This window comes from Pollachius pollachius (genome assembly GCF_949987615.1).
Source record: "Pollachius pollachius genome assembly, chromosome: 1".
Classification (NCBI taxonomy): Eukaryota; Metazoa; Chordata; class Actinopteri; order Gadiformes; family Gadidae; genus Pollachius; species Pollachius pollachius.
Window position 1 is genome coordinate 52,030,014 of NC_136934.1, and position 20,950 is coordinate 52,050,963.

General features: G+C 43.7%; 1 long non-coding RNA gene and 1 pseudogene across 2 annotated transcripts; both read left to right on the forward strand.

Annotated features, from left to right (window-relative positions):
• The first annotated feature begins 258 nt into the window (after positions 1-258).
• On the forward strand, positions 259-3,906 carry LOC307081023 (single-strand DNA endonuclease ASTE1-like; annotated as a pseudogene). The gene is made up of 4 exons (XR_013812790.1): positions 259-1,641; positions 2,072-2,279; positions 2,360-2,504; positions 2,877-3,906. The product of XR_013812790.1 is annotated as a single-strand DNA endonuclease ASTE1-like (transcript).
• Positions 3,907-12,708: 8,802 nt separating this feature from the next.
• On the forward strand, positions 12,709-15,572 carry LOC307081033. The gene is made up of 4 exons (XR_013812117.1): positions 12,709-12,900; positions 13,258-13,340; positions 13,957-14,008; positions 14,390-15,572. It is a non-coding gene; the product is annotated as an uncharacterized lncRNA (long non-coding RNA).
• Positions 15,573-20,950: the final 5,378 nt, after the last annotated feature.

Here is a 20,950-nt window from a genome sequence, read left to right on the forward strand (position 1 = left end):
ATGCATAAAGTAACCTGAGCCTCGCGATTCAATTCAAATCAAACCTACTATATGGCAACTGCTACTGGATCAATACACATCAGTACAATAGGCTTTAAGTGTTTGGCTGCATGACCACGTTATTATGTTAGGGAGTTGAAGATGTGATACCTCGGAAATGTCTGGAAAACGAAACTCATCAGTGTATATGTGTGTGGGGGGCGGGGGAGTGATGTCTTGTAGATGACGGGAAAGTGAAACCTAAAGAGCCACTCCCAGTGTGTTTGTGTGCTGGTGTATAAAGGAGCTGGGATCCTCTCTGGGTGAGTCCAGTCCCCACAGATAGGTAAAGTGAGAACTTCACCGGTCCAGTCACCCTTAAAGTTAGAGCTCGACCTGTCAGTCGCCATGGGGGTAAAGGGCTTATCTTCACTGCTGGAGGACAACGAAAGGATCTCCCCGGACATCCACTTCAGGGACAGCAAGCTGGTGGTGGATGGAAACAACCTGCTTTACCACCTCTACTTCTTGTCCAACCTGGACCAGAACCACGGCGGGGAGTACCTAGCCTTCCAGGCAGAGGTCCAGGCTTTCTTCACGACTCTGGCCGACTGTGGTATCAAACCATACCTGGTGATGGACGGAGGCTCGGGCACCAGCGACATCAAACTGGACACCCTCATGGACCGGGCCAGAGGGAAGGTCCAGAAGACCCATGATGCCGCTTTGATGGGCAGAAAGCTAAACATCCTCCCCCCCCTCACCAAGCACGTGTTCAGACAGACGCTGAACGACCTCAAGGTGCCGCTGGTCAAGTGCTTCGGAGAGGCCGACTGCCAGCTGGCTGCCCTGGCCAAAGAGTGGTGCTGCCCGGTGCTGTCCACAGACAGCGACTTCTATATCTTTGACCTTCCTGGGGGGCTTCTGCACCTGGATCACTTCCAGTGGCGTGCAGTGGAGACGCGTCGTGGCATCCCCTGCAGGCGATACACCACGTCCAGCTTCTGTACCATCTACAACATCGACCCCCAGCTGCTGCCCGTCTTCGCCTCGCTGGCCGGGAACGACTACGTCAACCTCAGAGATGTGAAGTGGACCAGATACCTTCCAGCGGGAAGTCCTAGAATGAAGTTCAGTGCCGCTAACCTGGTGGGCCTCCTGAGTTGGCTGGGAGCCAGGAATGACCGGACGACAGAAGACACCTTGACAGCAGTGATGGAACTCATGCCCAGCATGAGTCAACAGGCGCAGACGGAGGCGCGGAAGATGCTGAACACGGCCATGCTGGAGTACAAGCTCCCCAGCTCCTATCTGCGGGGGTTCTTCAGTGAGGGAACCGTTCCGCCGCTGCCCGCTGAGATGTTGATCTGCGTCCCCGACTGGGTCCGCGCGCCCCAGGCCAGAGGAGAGCTGAGCGGTGACGTGTTGGACCTGCTTGTGCACAGGCGGAACAAACTGCAAACCCAGGTGGAGCGCAGCGACCTACAGAGCTCCAACCTCACCTCGAAGCACATCCGGCAGGTGTGGTACGGGCTGCTACTGGGCCAGAGGGGGGGCGAGGTGGAGGAGGTGGACCGGGACGGTCTGGAGCTCGTCAGTGTCAAGGTGCGACTGCTGGTCCAAGGAGCCGCTCAGAAGCTGAGGCTGGACTCTCTGCCGCAGGTAGGCCTACCGACTCAATCACCTGGATGATAGGTCGATTATAGATTATTCTCAGGGATATATCTGGAAAGTATCTCCTTTCCCAATACTTTTAATTCTAATTCTAGGCATTACATATGTGGCCCTCCCTCTAGCGAAGTTTGTATCTGTGTATCGGAGACAGTGGAAATAACCGCTGAAATAATTCGGCATTACACCATGAACAGCCTTAGTAAGCACATATCTAAACCTGTTTACTCCATCTCCCACATTGAGACCAATTCGATTCTGTAAGTGGCAGGCTACTCTAGTCTAGGTAAATGCATGCTGCAAGCCTCAGTAATAAACAGCATGTGTTTAACCTAAGGAGGGAGTCATCTGAGGCAAACCATCTAAAATATTATTTTTCGGTTGCCTTTTAATTGGGCATGTGTTTTGTTCCCACTTCCAGGCAAACCGCGCCGTGAGGCTGCGGGTGTGTCTGGAGACGCTGGGCCTGGAGGAAGAGACGCTGGAAGGAGTTCCGGCTCACCTGCGCCTCCCAGTGGCTGTGACCCGCTACTGGCTGAGGAGGGCCAGCCCTGAGCCGACGGTCCTCAAAGCTCTGCTGATGGTCATGGTCCAAGGAGAACTGAACCGACGGACAGGAGGGAATACAGGTAGGTAGCACTTGTGTGCACAGCAAAAAGACTAAACAAACACTTAACCCCTTTGTGTGTGTGTGTGTGTGTGTCTGTAGGCTGGCAGGGGGTCAACAGCCACAACCCTCAGCCTCCGGATGGTGTAGTGGCTCACAGCTTCAACCAATGGCAGGCCTGCCTGAAGGACGCCTCCCAGCTCAACCTGCTGCTCTGCAAGCCCCTCCCTGAACCCCACTTCGCCTGGTGAGACACCCAGACTTTTCTGTTTCCGTGGTAACACCATCACCCAGACAGTACTGTTTCCTTAGCAACACCATCACCTAGCTAGTACTATTTCCATAGTAACACCATCATCCAGCAAGAACGATTTCTATAATAACACCATCCCCCCGGCAGTACTGTTTCCATCTATAGTAACACCATCTCCTAGCTAGTATCGTTTCCATTGAAACACTATCATGTAAAGCTTGTCATAATTAAAAATGAGTAACTATACAATAGATATGAGACTGATATGAGAGTATCAGATGCAAATGTGTGACAAAGGTCAGGGTTGTGTCAACCGAATGTAGTTTTGAGATGAGTGCTTCATTAATCCCAGACGGGTCGGTCCAGGTTGTTCCAGGGCAGGCTGGTGCACCGGCGGCAGAAGGAGCTCCAGGAGGGGAGGCCGTTGGAGCACAGTGCAGACTTCACCAGCCTCTACAAGAGCCTCCTGGGAGCAGTGACCCAGCCAGAGCCCGGGGCCAACAGGACGGCTGGGGGGCCCGAGGCCCAGCTGAGGGCCAGCATGGGCCAGCTTCGTCTCAACACCTAGGAGGGGGGAGGAGGAGGAGCTGGGCGGGGCTGAAGGCCCGGACAGGGAAGGGGAGGAGCTAATGGAGCTGTTCAATTAGTCACCTCTCTTTGGACTTTCATTCATTCATGTCTCCCATGTCTTTTGGTCTTGTCTAAAATTATAAATTCCCAGGTTAAAAATACATTTTAATCAACATCATAACGATGTCATTTTAACTGCTTGGTGGGGGGGCGGTGGGGGGGGAATTTTCAGAAAGAAAAATGTCTGCTCATATTTCATTGACGTGGAGATTCATCAAGTCCCACAGAGACGGACTGGAACCAAAAGGACATCCTGTTAGGCAGTCAGATGAGCTCACATGTTTTCTCATTCTCAGTCTTCATCCTTCAACATTTTAAACAATTTGTTAGTCTGATGAAGTGTTCTTTCTTGTCCCACGCAACTTTAAAGGGACGATATTTTTCCACCAGGAGTTACTGTGATCAGCTGTTATAAGCCATTTGAAGACCTTCCTTTCCCTTTGTCTCAGTGACATATCAAGTGGGCGTGTCCACCTAGACGCCTGATGGATAGATCCGTCTCCCAGCCCACCCATTGGACTCTAGCAAATGTCGCCGACCTATCCATCAGACATCTCAGTGGACACGCCCCCTTGTGATGTCACTAAAACACAGGAAAAGGCAGATTTTCAAACGGCTTGTAACGGCTAACCACTCACACCCAGTGGCATAATATCACCCCTTCAATTCAAACAAACCTTTCATGGTCCACTAGCAGCCATTTCGAATGTGTTTTATTTGGGGGTGATTGAGTGAGAAAAAAATAAAATAATCATACTATAATGTATCCAGCTTTTGATTTACAATTTTTCCAATGCGTTAATTACATTTCTTTAAAGTAACATTATTAATCCAGACGTGTTTTCTATGTTCTATTCGTTCCATGGCAATAAAACTATAGAGAAAAGTCCATTGTTTAAATATTAAAAAATGTTTAATAAAAGCTTATTAAAATTCAACTATGAACAGAGTTAACATTTATTGGTCACACACTGTTGTAAATTCCCTTAGTTCCATTAGTTCGTTTATTGTATTACGTATATAATGCGTATATATATATCGTCATAAGCACAAGAACTTCACCCCCACGGTGACTGATTGGTGAAGTTCTCGCTGTGGTGACTGGACTCGCCCAGAGAGGATCCCAGCACCTTTATACACCACACAAACACTGCGAGTGGCTCCTTAGGTTTCACTTTCCTGACATCTACAAGATATGATATCACACAAAGACACACACACACACACACACACACACACACACACACACACACACACACACACACACACACACACACACAGACAGACACCACACACACACACACACACACACACACACACACACACACACACACACACACACACACACACACACACAGACACACACACACACACACCACACACTATCTCACACACACACACACTGGGAGTGGCTCTCCATTTCTCTATGTGGCTCGGTTTCAAGACATTTTCAAGGTATCGTCTTGAGCTCTATAACCACCGTAATAACGTGGTCCTGCAGCCGAACACTTAAAGCCTATTGTACTCATGTGTATTGATCTAGTAGCAGTAGGTCAATATCATTCAATGATTTGAGTTGCGTCAGTCAGGTCACTTTATGGTCTACGTGCGATCTCTGAAAATTATCTAGGGCCCTTTTGTTTAATTAAGGCATTAGGATCAATCAAACATTTCTGGACCTGAGGCCTGGCAGCGCTGAGCCGAGGCACGTGGGCGTGAAGTCAGGCCCTGTGGCAGACCCGCGGCGAGACAGGGGGGGTCCTCTGCATCTCTGTCCCCAGACACCCCTCTCCGCAGGCCGCCGCTGAGCATCAGAGAGGAGGTGGAGAGGCTGATGGAGGACCTGGACCGGGATCACCACAGCCCGAGTCCCATCCCATCCACACAGGCCACTAGAGCTAAGCAGGGGCGAGATCTAAGCAGGGGCGAGAACAGCTGTGGGCTGTTCTCGTTGTACACAGCAGCTCAGGAACGGGCCTTACGAACCGAAACAAACAAGCTTGAGGGTGAAGCCTCGGATGTAGTCGCCTGTCTCCTGCGGATCGGCCTCGTCAGCTCTTCAGCGGTCGGCAGCTCTGAAATGCAAACAACCCCACGATCAGCATCTAGGTGAGTCCTTGGTTTATTTTTTTAAGAAATAGGCGACTCACAGGATCTCTTCCCTGATTCCTTGAAGGCCTACCAGATTCTTTCAATGTTACATGTGTGTGTGGTAATGTGTGGTTTTCAGTAAAAATGGCAAACCATTGTTGCTTGCCCTTTCTCTCCTGCACAGGGTCCACATGAAGCTTAACCTTTAAGCATTGCATGAAAACAAGTCCAGCCAATTTAGTGCACCGTAGTGCTAGACAAATCATGCTCTCTACTCACACGGCTAACATGAAATATAGCACCACACACAAAATAACAATCATTCAATGCCACTTGGGCTGTTTTCTTTTCTAACCCCTCTCACCGGACCCGTTGGTAGAGGCGGGGAGGTTGTATCCCCGGGACTGTTCCGGGGGGGGGAGAGGGTCTGCTGCGATGGCACGTCTACCCTATCCGCCGTGATGCCTGGAGCATCGCTTATCTGTCTGTTGGCCTCTTGGAGAGCCTCCATCTCACTACCACAGCTCTGTCCATAGGACTGACCAGAGAGAGAGAGAGAGAGAGAGAGAGAGAGAGAGAGAGAGAGAGAGAGAGAGAGAGAGAGAGAGAGAGAGAGGGAGAGAGGGAGAGAGGGAGGGAGGGAGGGAGGGAGGGAGGGAGGGAGGGAGAGGGAGGGAGGGAGGGAGGGAGAGGGGAGAGAGAGGAGGGAGGGAGAGGGAGAGGGAGAGGGAGAGAGAGAGGGAGAGAGAGAGAGGGGGGGAGGGAGGGAGAGAGAGGGAGAGGGAAGAGAGAGAGAGGGAGGGAGAGGGAGAGAGAGAGAGAGAGAGAGAGAGAGAGGGGGGAGAGAGACACACACAGACACACGTAAACAAACACACATAGAAAAACACACACACACACATACACACACAGAAACACGTAAACAAACACACAAAACACACACACACACAGAAACATGTAAAAAAACACACAAAACACACACACACATAGACAAACACAAACACACACACACAAACACACACACACAAACACGTAAACAAACACACACACACACAGGCACACACACACACACACACACTAGCGCGAATGAGCATTGCATGAAAGCTTCGGATGAGCGCGAATGCAAACACATCAGATCTGATTGCATTAGCCCTGTTGTCTCGTAATATGTTAAATAATATATTTTACATTTAAATTCTTAAACGTAATATGTCAAACAGAGTTGGATATATTTCAATCTAATATCTATTATACAATCTAACAGAGTTTGTTTTCATCAATTTGGGAGACCGCTTATCTCGTTATGAAGAGGTTTGATAGGTAAGGAAAATGAGAGCCCGACAGGACAGACTAATAAACAGTAGACATCAATAATTGCAATAATCACATTTCCAAATGCCTACATTATACCTAGTTATGTGACCCATATACAAAATAGAAAAGGTACATTAATATTTGATCACTTTTATTCTATACAGGTTTTTCATGTGCTGCGTTCGATACGGAGGGAAACTCTTTATGCGCTCGAGCTTCTCGCGTGTCATAGCCATCCCGTTCTCCTTCTCATTAGCTCTTAATTGAGTTCACCTGTGTCGCCCCGCACGTGCGGCGATGCATTATTTTGCGTTGCTCCCAAATGCAAATTAAAATGGTCCCGCGGTAGCTTGTTTGTTTTTTGGGCGCTTTTGACTAAACAATCCGGACAACGTGGCCACCAACGGGGGAGAGAGGAACCCCGCAGTGAGTCCCCCATCGCTTGTTATTCCATGAGCTGGTTGAAGTTGTTTGGTTGTGTTTGGCTGCTGGCTTCAGAACTTGTGAATGTGTCCACCGCGTGTCCCCTAAACGTAGCGTGGATTTTACTGCTCGTCTGTTTGGTTTTGCTCATTGCATGTTTAGTGCGGTGTTGTAGGTTGTTTTTGAGTGCATTGTTGCACGTGTTTGTATGAGGCCTAACGGGGGATGACTAAACGACTGACTTTACTAACGCTGCGGACCGCTACAACACCGACAACCTGTCTGGACACTGGGAAGGGTGTGCTCTTGAAACTGGACGCAAAATGGAAGAACACCTGCAACTATTGTTGAAGTTCAACGTTTGGGCAAAATTGGAATTGGTGAAAGCAAACAAGCGCAAGTTAAATGGTAAGTAGACCAATTGGCGAATGCAACTATTTTCGCCAATTGCTTTTTTGTTTCACAGCACCACTGGACTACTGAACATCCCTAGTGGAAATGACATGGGTGCAATTCTGCATTTTACAATTTGACGGCACAGCACCTTGTGCCGATGCTTCACCTCCCTCAGGAATCCACAAAAAACTGGAAGTTCTGGAAAAGCCCAGAATGGATATCTGGCAAACCGAAATTAGGGCGAGTGTGTGAAGCTGTGACCTCAAACTTCCACAATGGGGTTTGTTTTCGCTCCTCCCGTAACCCCACTGGACTGGTGTTTGAAAAGCTGTCCGACTGACTTCACTAGACGAATGACTGCGGGCATGTTATGGTTTGGTTTCAATTGTTGGTTTTTGGCTTGGTAGGTTTGATGGATTAGATGATTTACACATGCACACAGTACTCTACATTCTCCCTTTTTTGTATCTTTCCTCTTTACAGCTTTCCATACATTTACAAACTGTTGACTGCTGCTGAAGTTGTTGGCTGCTGCTGCTTGATGACTTCAATGTGGTATTATTCTGTGCGATACTATTTTAAGTCTTTGCAATGTGGTTTGATTCTTTGCAATACGATTTTAATTCTTTGCAATGTAGTTTTATTCTATTTAATACTATTTTAACTCTTTGCAATTCTATGCACTCCGATTTTAATTCTTTGCAATTCTATGCACTATACGATTTTATTTCTTTGCAATTCAATGCACTACCATTTTAATTATTTGCATTTATATGCTCTGTATGATTTTAATTCTTTGCAATTCTATGCACTATACGATTTTAATTCTTTGCAATTCTATGCACTCCGATTTTAATTCTTTGCAATTCTATGCACTATACCATTTTAATTATTTGCATTTCTATGCTCTATGATTTTAATTCTTTGCAATTCTATGCACTAGGCCTGACTGTACAATAAATGCAATGGTGTTGGGAGCGTTTCAACTGGTAGCTTGGAAGGTAGTTTGCTCCAACGCAACTGTGTTGGGAGCGTTTCACCTGGTAGCTCGGAAGGTAGTTTGCTCCAACGCAACTGTGTTGGGAGCGTTTCACCTGGTAGCTTGGAAGGTCGTTCGCTCCAACGCAACTGTGTTGGGAGCGTTTCACCTGGTAGCTTGGAAGGTAGTTTGCTCCAACGCAAATTTGATGGGATAGTTAACCTGGTAGTTTGGATGGTAGTTTGCTCCAACGCAACTGTGTTGGGAGCGTTTCACCTGGTAGCTTGGAAGGTAGTTTGCTCCGACGCAACTGTGTTGGGAGCGTTTAACCGGTAGCTTGGAAGGTAGTTTGCTCCAACGCAACTGTGTTGGGAGCGTGTCACCGGTAGCTTGGAAGGTAGTTTGCTCCAACGCAACTGTGTTGGGAGCGTTTCACCGGTAGCTTGGAAGGTAGTTTGCTCCAGCGAAACTGTAGGGAGCGTTTCACCTGGTAGCTTGGAAGGTAGTTTGCTCCAACGCAACTGTGTTGGGAGCGTTTCACCTGGTAGCTAACCTGTATGTTGTATTTATTCATAGTACTTAATTGTGTAGCATCTGCATTAGCTAGCTATCACTGCTGTACACGGGCAATGGGTTAGCTTAGTGATTGTTAGTCCTTGCACTTGGTTCTATGAATGGGCTTGGGTCTCCAAGCCCGGCCCTACTGGGGTCAGGTCAGGCCCCGATGCCAGCATTGAGTCTGGACGCACACAAACACACAAACATACACACACTACATACTCCATTACAGTTATTGCCATTTAGACTGATTGCATTAGCGTGAATGCAATCAAATCAGATCTGATGGCATTAGCCCTGTTATCTCGTCATATGATATTACATTTTTAAATGTAATATTTCCCGGATTTGGATCGACCTGGGCCCTGTTACATTTCTTTGGGGAAAAGCCTCAAATTTGAGAAGGACCATAGAAAACAGTTTGTTTTCATCAATTTGGGAGACCGCTTATCTCGTTATGAAGACGTTTGATAGGTAAGGAAAATGAGAGCCCGACAGGACAGACTAATAAACCAAACAGTAGACATCAATAATTGCAATAATCACATTTCCAAATGCCTATATTATACCTAGTTCGTATGTGACCCAAATACAAAATACAAAACGTACATTTATATTTGATCATTTTTATTCAATACAGGTTTTTCATGTGCTGCGTTCGATATGGAGGGAAGCTGTTTATCGGCTCGAGCTTCTCGCGTGTCACAGCCATCCCGTTCTCGTTCTCATTAGCTCTTAATTGTGTTCACCTGTGTCACATGCATTATTTTGCGTTGCTTCCAAACACAATTTAAAATGGTCCCGCGGTTGCTTTTGACTCAACAATCCGGACAACGTGGCCACCAACGGGGGAGCGACGAACCCCGCAGTGAGTCACCCATCGCTTGTTATTCCATGAGCTGGTTGAAGTTGTTTGGTTGTGTTTGGCTGCTGGCTTCAGAACTTGTGAATGTGTCCACCCCGTGTCCCCTAAACCTAACCTGATTTTTACTGCTCGTCTGTTTGGTTTTGCTCATTGCATGTTTAGTGCGGTGTTGTAGGTTGTTTTTGAGTGCATTGTTGCACGTGTTTGTATGAGGCCTAACGGGGGATGACGAAACGACTGACTTTACTAACGCTGCGGACCGCTACAACACCGACAACCTGTCTGGACACTGGGAAGGGTGTGCTCTTGAAACTGGACGCAAAATGGAAGAACACCTGCAACTATTGTTGAAGTTCAACGTTTGGGCAAAATTGGAATTGGTGAAAGCAAACAAGCGCAAGTTAAATGGTAAGTAGACCAATTGGCGAATGCAACTATTTTCGCCAATTGCTTTTTTGTTTCACAGCACCACTGGACTACTGAACATCCCTAGTGGAAATGACATGGGTGCAATTCTGCATTTTACAATTTGACGGCACAGCACCTTGTGCCGATGCTTCACCTCCCTCAGGAATCCACAAAAAACTGGAAGTTCTGGAAAAGCCCAGAACGGATATCTGGCAAACCGAAATTAGGGCGAGTGTGTGAAGCTGTGACCTCAAACTTCCACAATGGGGTTTGTTTTCGCTCCTCCCGTAACCCCACTGGACTGGTGTTTGAAAAGCTGTCCGACTGACTTCACTAGACGAATGACTGCGGGCATGTTATGGTTTGGTTTCAATTGTTGGTTTTTGGCTTGGTAGGTTTGATGGATTAGATGATTTACACATGCACACAGTACTCTACATTCTCCCTTTTTTGTATCTTTCCTCTTTACAGCTTTCCATACATTTACAAACTGTTGACTGCTGCTGAAGTTGTTGGCTGCTGCTGCTTGATGACTTCAATGTGGTATTATTCTGTGCGATACTATTTTAAGTCTTTGCAATGTGGTTTGATTCTTTGCAATACGATTTTAATTCTTTGCAATGTAGTTTTATTCTATTTAATACTATTTTAACTCTTTGCAATTCTATGCACTCCGATTTTAATTCTTTGCAATTCTATGCACTCCGATTTTAATTCTTTGCAATTCTTTGCACTACGATTTTAATTCTTTGCAATTCAATGCACTACCATTTTAATTATTTGCATTTATATGCTCTGTATGATTTTAATTCTTTGCAATTCTATGCACTATACGATTTTAATTCTTTGCAATTCTATGCACTACCATTTTAATTATTTGCATTTATATGCTCTGTATGATTTTAATTCTTTGCAATTCTATGCACTATACGATTTTAATTCTTTGCAATTCTATGCACTACAATTTTAATTCTTTGCAGTTCTATGCACTATACGATTTTATTTCTTTGCAATTCTATGCACTTTACGATATTAATTCTTTGCAATTCTATGCACTCTACAATTTTAATTCTTTGCAATTCTATGCACTATACGATTTTAATTGCAATGTGGTTTTATTCTGTGCAATATGATCTGAAATAGGGGCAGTGCGGTTCCTTTATGATTTGCCTCAGGTGGTCTCCTTTTGGTTCAATCCATCTAAACATGTAAACGCAAGTGAGACTTGTGTTTACATGACACTCGGAAAACAAATTATTGGGTTAGTCTCAATATGATTGGATTTTTAAGATGTACCTTAGTCGGACTAAATTGGAAAAATCGGGTTCTCATAGTCGGATTAAGACCTAGATTATTCGATTGATGGTCATTAATCATGCATGTATACGTTCAATCGGATTTTGCGTTTTGCGCATGCTGGAGATTTTTTCCCGGAGCCGGAAATAATCTAGACATTGTGTGGTCACCGTCAAACGGCCAACACTATGGAGAGGTCAAGGAGCAAGACTCACTTTTGGTCTGACGAGGAAACTCATGATGTACCAGTTAAAATACATCCACAATTTACAGTTTATGGATGGGAGGAAGTCTAGAAACTGATTTATTTAAAAAGGTGGTTGAAATGGATACAACGCCACCTATCGTACCGGGGCATGACATGCTTCGGCCATTGAGTCGATGTGTACACGGACAATTGCAGTTGTCCAATTGGGGAGCATATTCGACCTATGGCTGTAAGTGGTGCATGTAAACACACTGACTGTACAGTAAATGCAACGGTGATGGGAGCATTGCACCTGGTAGCCTGGAAGGTAGTTTGCTCCAACGCAACTGTGTTGGGAGCGTTTCACCTCGTAGCTAACCTGTATGTTGTATTTATTCATAGTACTTAATTGTGTAGCATCTGCATTAGCTAGCTATCACTGCTGTATACGTGGAATGGATTAGCCTAGCGATTGTTAGTACTTGCACTTGGCCCTATGAACATCTTTACTGTACCGACAGCGATGTATTGTTTCACTTCTTATTTTAAATGTACTGAAGGAAATTGCGACTTACTTATGTAAGTCTTTTTGGTTAAAAGGGTCTGCTAAATGTAGCTTTGATGGCAGTTTTCTCCAATGCAACATTGTTGGGAGCGTTGCCCCCGTAGTTTGGTATCGCTTCCTCAATCGGTTTGCAGCGTTACAACCATGTTTGCCAGCGCATTTGTTCTTTGAACTTTGCATAAAATTGACATTGACTGTCTTTTTGGAATTCAGGTTGGCAACCCTAAACGCCTTCACCGGCAAATTCAGATTCGTAGTACTGCAAATTTAAATCTTTGACAAATTTTACATTTCAATATTTTGTCAAATTTCACAAAGTCCCTTCGAAGATATGTACGAACATCAGCAATGGAGGCAAGTAAGGTTTTTTACTTGAGCTAAATGGTTTGATCTATAAAAACATCAGGTTCTCACTGTACCATAACCATCTTGCTAGATGTGCGTCATGCTGTCTTTCATAATACTTATTTCCAAGGAATTTAAGCATTACAAATTATTTATGAACAGTGGACCATGCAATACATGTCTTGGATTATTTTTGTTCAGGGGTAGCGTTGGCCCCTGAACATTTTAATTTCAAGATCAGTGTTCTCCAGTGTTTGTCAAATTCAGGACTGGCTCTGGAGGCTGTAGGTGGAGGGAAGACCAGGAATGGTGCAGCTCTGCAGATGCTGAAGGGTAAGACAATGGAATGCATTTATTGATGGCTTGCTTGGATTGTTTAGATTGTTTAGAATGACACGGACAGCGACTCATTGTACAGATCTAAAGTAATCCATACAGATGTGTTCATTCTGACTGGCTGTTAAGAAAGCATTCTCGGCCACTAGGACTAGTCAGGATGTGTATTACATGTGGCTGGCTTTTGAGGTTGGGAGAACTATTGTAATTAGTTCTATCAAAACAGCCCACTATGTACTGTGCTGTAAAAATGCATGTAAAATACACTATTGACATTTGAGTGAAGTGTTGGACTGCATTAATGGGGAGAAAACAAATGTCCAGTGTGCAAATGGATCACGTGTGTTTCCGAAGGGACTGAGGCGAAGCAGTCGGAGGTCCTCGCGGTGGCGGTCAGCGGGAGGTGTCAACACCAACCAGCTCCTCGTCCAGGAAAGGTGAATTCTTCAGACCGATTAAAGGTTCAATAAAGTAAATCTTATCATCTAAAAAATCTAGGACACATTAGCTTGGTTTATCAGCAAATTGTTGCTGGGTTTTTGGTCCACCAGAATAAAAGTCAATGATGCTGAAGAGCGCTGCTCAGGTGAGTACCCCCCCCCCCCATTTGTTCGAGAGAAGGTACATGGAACGGATGACCTGTTAAAATGCTAGGGTGATCAACTCCCAGCAACGGTACCGTATCCCCTACTTCATAATATTGCAACCTGTCAAACCCAACGCAAACATTTCGGGAAGCTTTCAATGCATCTTGACAATGCCACTGTTGGATACATTTACACTTGGTCGGGGCCATTGTATACAAATAATCAATCGATACCATCCCAAAATAATGCTCTCATAGTGTGTGCTTTTGATTTTTTTTTTTCGCTTAGTCAAACTGATATTGGCTAATGCTTAAGGATCGTAAAAATGAATAATTGCCCTTCCCGGTTACACAATGCTTGCTTCCATCCTTTGTATAATTTTTATATCTACCCTTGGTGTATATTTTTTGCCCTTCTTGATGTGACTAATTTCCACTTGGGATCAACAAAGTACTGTTTTTTTCAGGTCACAATGGAAGAGCAGACGGCAGTGCAGTTGCCATGGTGCAGAGACCCAGGTGAGAACTTTGATAAATGGTTACTTCATTCTTAAATGGACCAAATGGCAATAACATAATCAATCCCAATTTTCATAAAAAGGTCGACTCTCTGGGAATAGCTCAACTGACTTGTATCAATTATGCATATACATTTATTGATGAAAGATGGTAATCCAGCACTGAGGATTTTGATGTTGTTGCCGTAATGACTTGAAGCCTTTTCTGTCCTGTAAATCGATATCAAATCCAACATAAATTACTGAATGTAATGACCTATGTTTGACGCCAGATGCTGCTGTTACTGTATTTAGGTGTCTTTGATTGGCCTTCACGTTTGGTGATCTAAATGTCTTCTAAATCGGGAGCCTGACTTTACTTTTTGCCTTCAATTTATTTCAGAGTACGATGACCCAACAGTTGATCTACAACAGTGGCCTACTCCCCATCCACCCTGAGGATCCCTGGCTACACCTACAATCCAATCTACACCAGACATAACCACTCGGAGCTCAACAACTCCTACAACTCCTCCTGCCTCCTACACGCCATACTGTTGCCACTTTACCATTTTAACTTTAAAACAAAGTACTGTAATTCACACCATGTTGTAGGAAAAGCATGTTTATTAATGATTCATACATTTTATTTCTTAACTATTGTATTTCTAACCCAGTTACCTCGGAACCCTCTTTCTAAGGGAGCGACTAAAGGGACAAAGCTGAAGCAAACCTGAGATTAACAATCTTTCTAATCTTTCTTTCTAATGTCCTAAATTGAATCATATAAAATGCCTAAAGTAACTTGTCTAACAAAACAAAAAGCCAACCTAATACCCAAACTTAACCCTCTAACTAAAGATCTCAAATGCCTAAACGCTCTTACCTTAAACGAGTACCTAAACTGAACCATCTTACTAAACATCTCAAAGGCCTAAACTCGCTTACCTCAACCAAACCTAATACCCAAACTTGACCATCTAACTAAAGAGCTCAAATGCCTAAACTCTTACCTTAACCTAGTACCTAAACTTGACCATCTAACTAAACATCTCTAGTACCTAAACTCTTTCCTAATACCTAAACAATCTTTAATGCAATCACTAATGCCTAAACTTAACCAACCACCAATAATAAAAGTGAACCATCCTTAATCTTAAACCCAAACCAGACTTGTCCCTTGGTCGCTCCACTTTGTTTCTTTAAAGGCATCTCTTTTCCCCCGCATCTGTGTTTTATTCCTTGAGGACTTTAAGTACTGCAGATGATATTTAAAAACTTGTTTCATTAATAAAGATACTTCGCCTTTACAGATTTTGTTTTGGGGAATTGGGACAGCTGAGCAGCTTAAGCATCCTTACTTTTGAATCTGATCTGACGATATCAATCTTAAGACTATGAAGCCAATAACATAAGGCCGAACATGTGAAAAGACAAGGTAGGCAATGATCGAGAAGTCAACAAGGAGTTGTAAATATTTAACATGGACCCAAATGCCTATTTATTTGATCTGTTACCAGGCTGTCGCAGTAGGGGAATCTGAAGGAGTACCATACAGTGTTGCATGCATTCTTGCTAGATTGCATTATGGCTAAGACCATTGATTAAGATTGTTAATTTGAAGAATATGAATAAAGAGTACTTGAAGTGTATTAAGTTTCTTTCAAATTTGTCACAATAGGGAAATCTGTTTTGAATGCTTCTATGTGAAGTGGTTATTGGTACTATAAAACACCAAGAATAACAGGCTATGTATGAATACTGACCACCATATTTTCTGTTTGATAAAACAAATTGAAAAATAAAACACTATGTAGTCATCACTCACCCTCAGGCTCTTGTCTAACCCTGCTGGGCACACCTTGTTGGCACTCTTCGTCGCTGAATGCCATTTGACCTAGAAACTCTTCTTCCTCCTCTCTGAATGGCTGGGATTTCCTGGAAGACTTCTGGAATGATCTCCTGGATGACCCTAGTTCTCCGGAACAAAAGAGACATACTTCAGAAGACCATGTATATTCATAAAAGCTGCAGTTCGTAAATGGTGACAAAGAAGTCCTTATAAGAGGAAAATGTAGGAAAGAAAACTGGTATTGGTGACAATTCTTAAGAGACAACAGAAGGGTACTATTCTACTGGGCTAATCTAATCAAAGGTGATGCTGATTCTACTGGTCTAATCTAATAAAAGGGGCTGCTGGTTCTACTGGCCTAATCTCATAAAAGGGGCTGCTGGTTCTACTGGCCTAATCTCATAAAAGGGGATGTTTGTGAGACTATCGGTTACCATCTTCATCGTTGCATTGGGATTCGCTTTCCCTGTCCGGTAACATTTCATCGCAAGAGCTCAACTTATTGGGGGAGGCATCTCCTGGTGGGCTATGGGAGCTTCTTGTTTGTATCACGCTCCCCTCACCACCAGATCTGGAGTCTCCGTCTGAACGCCCGGACTCCGTTTGAGGAGCCTCCTGCTTGAGTTCATGCATTGCAGCGTTGGTGTTGCGTGGTTTGCGCATGGGCTTATAAATCGGCTCTGGGCTGGCCGCTGTCGGAGGAGTTTAGGGGAATGTGTGTGCAGAAAGGAATGGAGAAGAAAAGCCGGTGAAAACAAGTAGGAAAACACTTGATCACTAGGACAGGGGTATTGACAAATAAGGGGATTTCTGTTTAAGACCAACAGTTCCTAATGCATACTCTCAGGTGGGATGTAGAACGCAACACTATTTGTTTTAGATTTATTTATTTTTGTAAAACCAGTGGGAAGGACGGTATAATTGAACTATCCCTGCTGCATTCAGATGCCAGGGTTATACTCTATTGGGAGGTTTATGTACCAACTACTCTCTAAACTTAGGTCATATACCCTCTTGCGGTAGGCCAGGCTTGTCGTCATCCTCAGTGTTTTCAGCCCCTGGTTTTTTGACCTTTATAAACCTACCCTTGCCAGATTTATTTTCTGGGAAGGAGGATTGAAGAAAAGTCAGTAGCGATTTCAACCGCGGCAAAGCAAAGGTGGATGCGTCTGAGCCATAAATGGTATTTCTGACGCCACTCATTGTGCAGTAAATGTATATTATTGTGACAGGGTGTTAATGTTATATCTTATAAAGTGATGAGAGCAAGAGGTGAGAGCGGGTTTTAAAGGTAGAAAGCAGAGGCGAAGCTAGACCTTTTTTGGATGGGCTCAAGCCCACCCAAAACCTGCCTTAGCCCGTCCTATCGTTTCGACCTCAAATTGAATATTCTACCGTTTTTTTTTTACACAAGCAACGAGAGGATGGATGCTGTACAGTACACTAATGAACGGGCTCAAATGGGCTAGTGAAATCGAGCAACATTCCTGCAGGAAACTCTCACTTCTGATTGGTGGGTGGGCGTCTCCTGTTTGACAAATCCGAAATGCAGCTCGAGCGCACATAACATAGTTTCTGCTGTTTCGTCCGTCATAACATGACCAGGTAATAATTCATTTTAAAACCTTGACATAATCTGTTAGATATCTATTAAATGACAGTTGACCACAAGGCGATTCTATCTATGCCTCTTCTTGAATTGCTTCATGCTTTAGTCGGGCTTGTAATGGTCCGTACTCCGTAGCATGATAAGCTAAAGCATGATAAGCTAACACACCGGCGCCGAAGCGCTGCGGTGCGCAGTGTGCATGTCAAATGCCGCCCCTAGCACCAATAGGAAGCGTCGCGCTCCAGCACCGTTGGGATTATGTTTTGAAAGAAGCAGATCACATAGTCGGTATAGGCTACCATAACGTTGTACCAGTTGTTTAATGACTACATATATGGCCCTGATGCCCATGATCATCTGTTTGTGCTTACAATGATAGTCATTTTAATTCATAGTTTCTTTATGCAAATTTCTGCTTTCCATAGATGGACATACGTTCTTTTTTTAAAAGAAGTCAGCCAGGTGAGATAATATAAATCTAGCAACAAATAATGTGTTAGCCTTTATTTCTTTGTTGTTAGTTGTTATACTGTATTACTTTGTATTTTTTGCTGACAGCACGAAGAAGGGGAGATGAGGAGAGGGAGAAAAAGAGAGAGCAAGATGAAACAGGTGATAACATTATCAGGTAGTCAAGAAGACATAATAAGCATATTTTTGACCACATTTATTGCATTTGCCCATATTTATCTACTCAATCTTTACAAACTGCTCTGTCCCACTGCACATGGACAGGTTATAGTGTAGGCCTACTTTATTTACCTCAGACATTTGCCCCTCGGCTTGTTTGCTTTATTTATTATTTTGGAAAGTTTATAACGACTTCCTTACTAAACGTTTGAATGTATGTAAAGAGCGAGATAGGAGCATGGAGAGAGTGCGAATGCAAAGAGGGCAAGAGCAGGATGGAGAGATGGGGGACACACTGAGGGTGCGAGACCTGGAAGAAGCAGGTGAGAAAAAGGCATTGATTGTTATAGGGGCAAACAACCTCACTAACTATATAAAGAAAGCACATTACATCTAAACTTCATTTCATGGATGACTGTCTTTAAATATATATGTTTATGTTACTAAGGAGAAAGAGAAGAGCAGAGAGAGTTTGGAAGGTGAGCAGCAGACCAGAGAGGTACATAAAGAAGCACAGATAGAGGAGCAAGTGGAAGCAACAGTGTCTGCAGATATGGCTTGTAATTTAGGTGATAAGGACACTGGTCCTAAACAACTGAAGCTGCCTCAGTACCCACGAGATCAGTTTGGAATACAAAAGAGAGCCTTTCAGTCTAACTGGTTCCAGAGTTTTACTTGGCTAGAATATTCATTGAGAAGAAATGCTGCATTCTGTTTTGCTTGTAGGGTGTTCGGCAAGAGATTAAAACAGGAGGAATTTGTGAATGGTGGGATCAAAAATTGTAAACATGCACTGAGCATGTTTCAGAAACATGAAACCACACAATGCCACAAAGACAGTGTACTCTGCTGGCATAGCTATAAAGCAAGTAAATCAACAGGCAGTGTTCTGCAGCAAATAGAGTCTGCAAGTTCCAGTGAGATAACTGAGAGAAGGGAATACTTGAAACGTATTGTGGAAGTGACACGTATGCTGGGGAAACCGGGTATTCCATTTAGGGGTCACGATGAATCACCTGTGAGCAATAAGAGAGGGAGTTTCTTGGAGTGCATGGACCTCCTGAAAAAGTTTGACCCTTTCTTGCAAAGCTACACGCCTCCAGCAAACACAACCTATCTTTCATCTGACACTCAGAATCAAATGATAGTGTTGTTCACAAGAGGTTACAGCAACTATTGTTCGAGAGATGAGGAATTCAAAGATGTATGCCATCATGGCCGATGAGGCCAGGGACGGAAAAACAGAACAGCTGTCACTCTGTGTGAGATATGTTGCAGATGGTGCTCTAAGGGAAAGGCTCCTATCCCTTACAGACTTAAAATATTTTGATGCTGCGTCAATATGCATTGCAATTGAGAATCGATTATTAGTGAATAATATTGATGACTTGAGATGTGTGGCACAGACTTATGATGGAGCAGCTGTCATGAGTGGGGCACTGGGGGGCGTACAAGCCCATTTTCGAAAGAAGCACCCTGAAGCCATGTATGTGCATTGTTATGCACATGAATTAAATCTCGTCTTATGTCACACGTGCAGAGCAGTTTCTGAGGCCAAAGATTTTTTTGACATGCTGGAAAATGTCTATACTTTTTTCAATTCTCCTCTTGTGAACCACCACATTTTTGAAGAAACTCAAAAAAATCTAGGGTTGCAGCAAACTGAACTTGTCCAGTTATCCAACACACGCTGGGCATGTCAACTGGGTTCCGTGAACGCAATACTTGCCAACTTCCCTGCCTCTCCACTATTAACACACCCCTTGCTGTGGGAGTGAAGGCAAAACTCTGTAAATTCTCTTCAATCTATTTGCTGTTTGTTTTCATGGAACATGCTTGCAGTATATAACCTGCTAGATGCAGAAATGTTCCCCTCTCTCAAGGCAACTATTCAGGCTGCAATAACCATACCAGTCAGCAGCTGCAGTTGCGAAAGGTCCTTCAGTGCTTTAAGACGTCTCCATACCTGGCTCAGAAGGACCATGGAGCAAAAGAGACTCCATCACCTAGCAGTGATGTCTGTTGAGAGTGTTCTGGAGAAAATAGATCCTGAACGAGTGCTTGATAGATTTGCCTCCTTGAAAGTGAGGCGACATAGTTGAGTGCTCCCAAAATAGTGGTCTGTCCCAATAGTATTAGTCTAGTACAGGTTGTACTTGTTGATTTTTTTGGTTGTATTTTTGTATGTTGATACAATATTCCAATATTAATTAAACAATATTTTTTTGAAATTCGCATTTTACTTTGTCTTCAATTTTTTTTTATCCATTTTCCATATATACCATATATAGTGTACTTTGAAAACCAATGTGTTTCAGTAACTGTGTAAATACAAAGAAAATGGGCAAATATGGTCATTTCTGAGATTCTGTCGACCAATCAACGGACGTCGTTTTAGCTTGTTTTAGAAAGAAATTGAATATACCTCAAATTTGTTATTACAGTATTACCCTCCCTTCATCCAAACAGTCTTTTTTTCTTTCATCACTTTAGTGGCTCGGAACTGCATTATTTAGCTCACACTGCCATATATTGGCTTAGACATGCAACAGCATAATAACTAAGAAAATAATGGTCACAGAATCTTGGACAGGACAAAAGAAAAATCATGGATAATATAATACTACATTTACAACAGTGTTGTCTATAACTCAGATAAAAAGATTAAATTATAAACAATTTATTTAGAGACTAGCCAACATGTGTTTGATCCTTTCCTCTTGGATGAAATACTTATTGGTATTATGAGTTTAACTGAGGTTAAATTGTTACAAAACGTCTGTGCTTTTCTGACAATAAACAGGCAGACTGTTTGAAAATATACAATGTGTTAGATTGATAGATAAATAGATAGATTTATCCCCCACCAGATT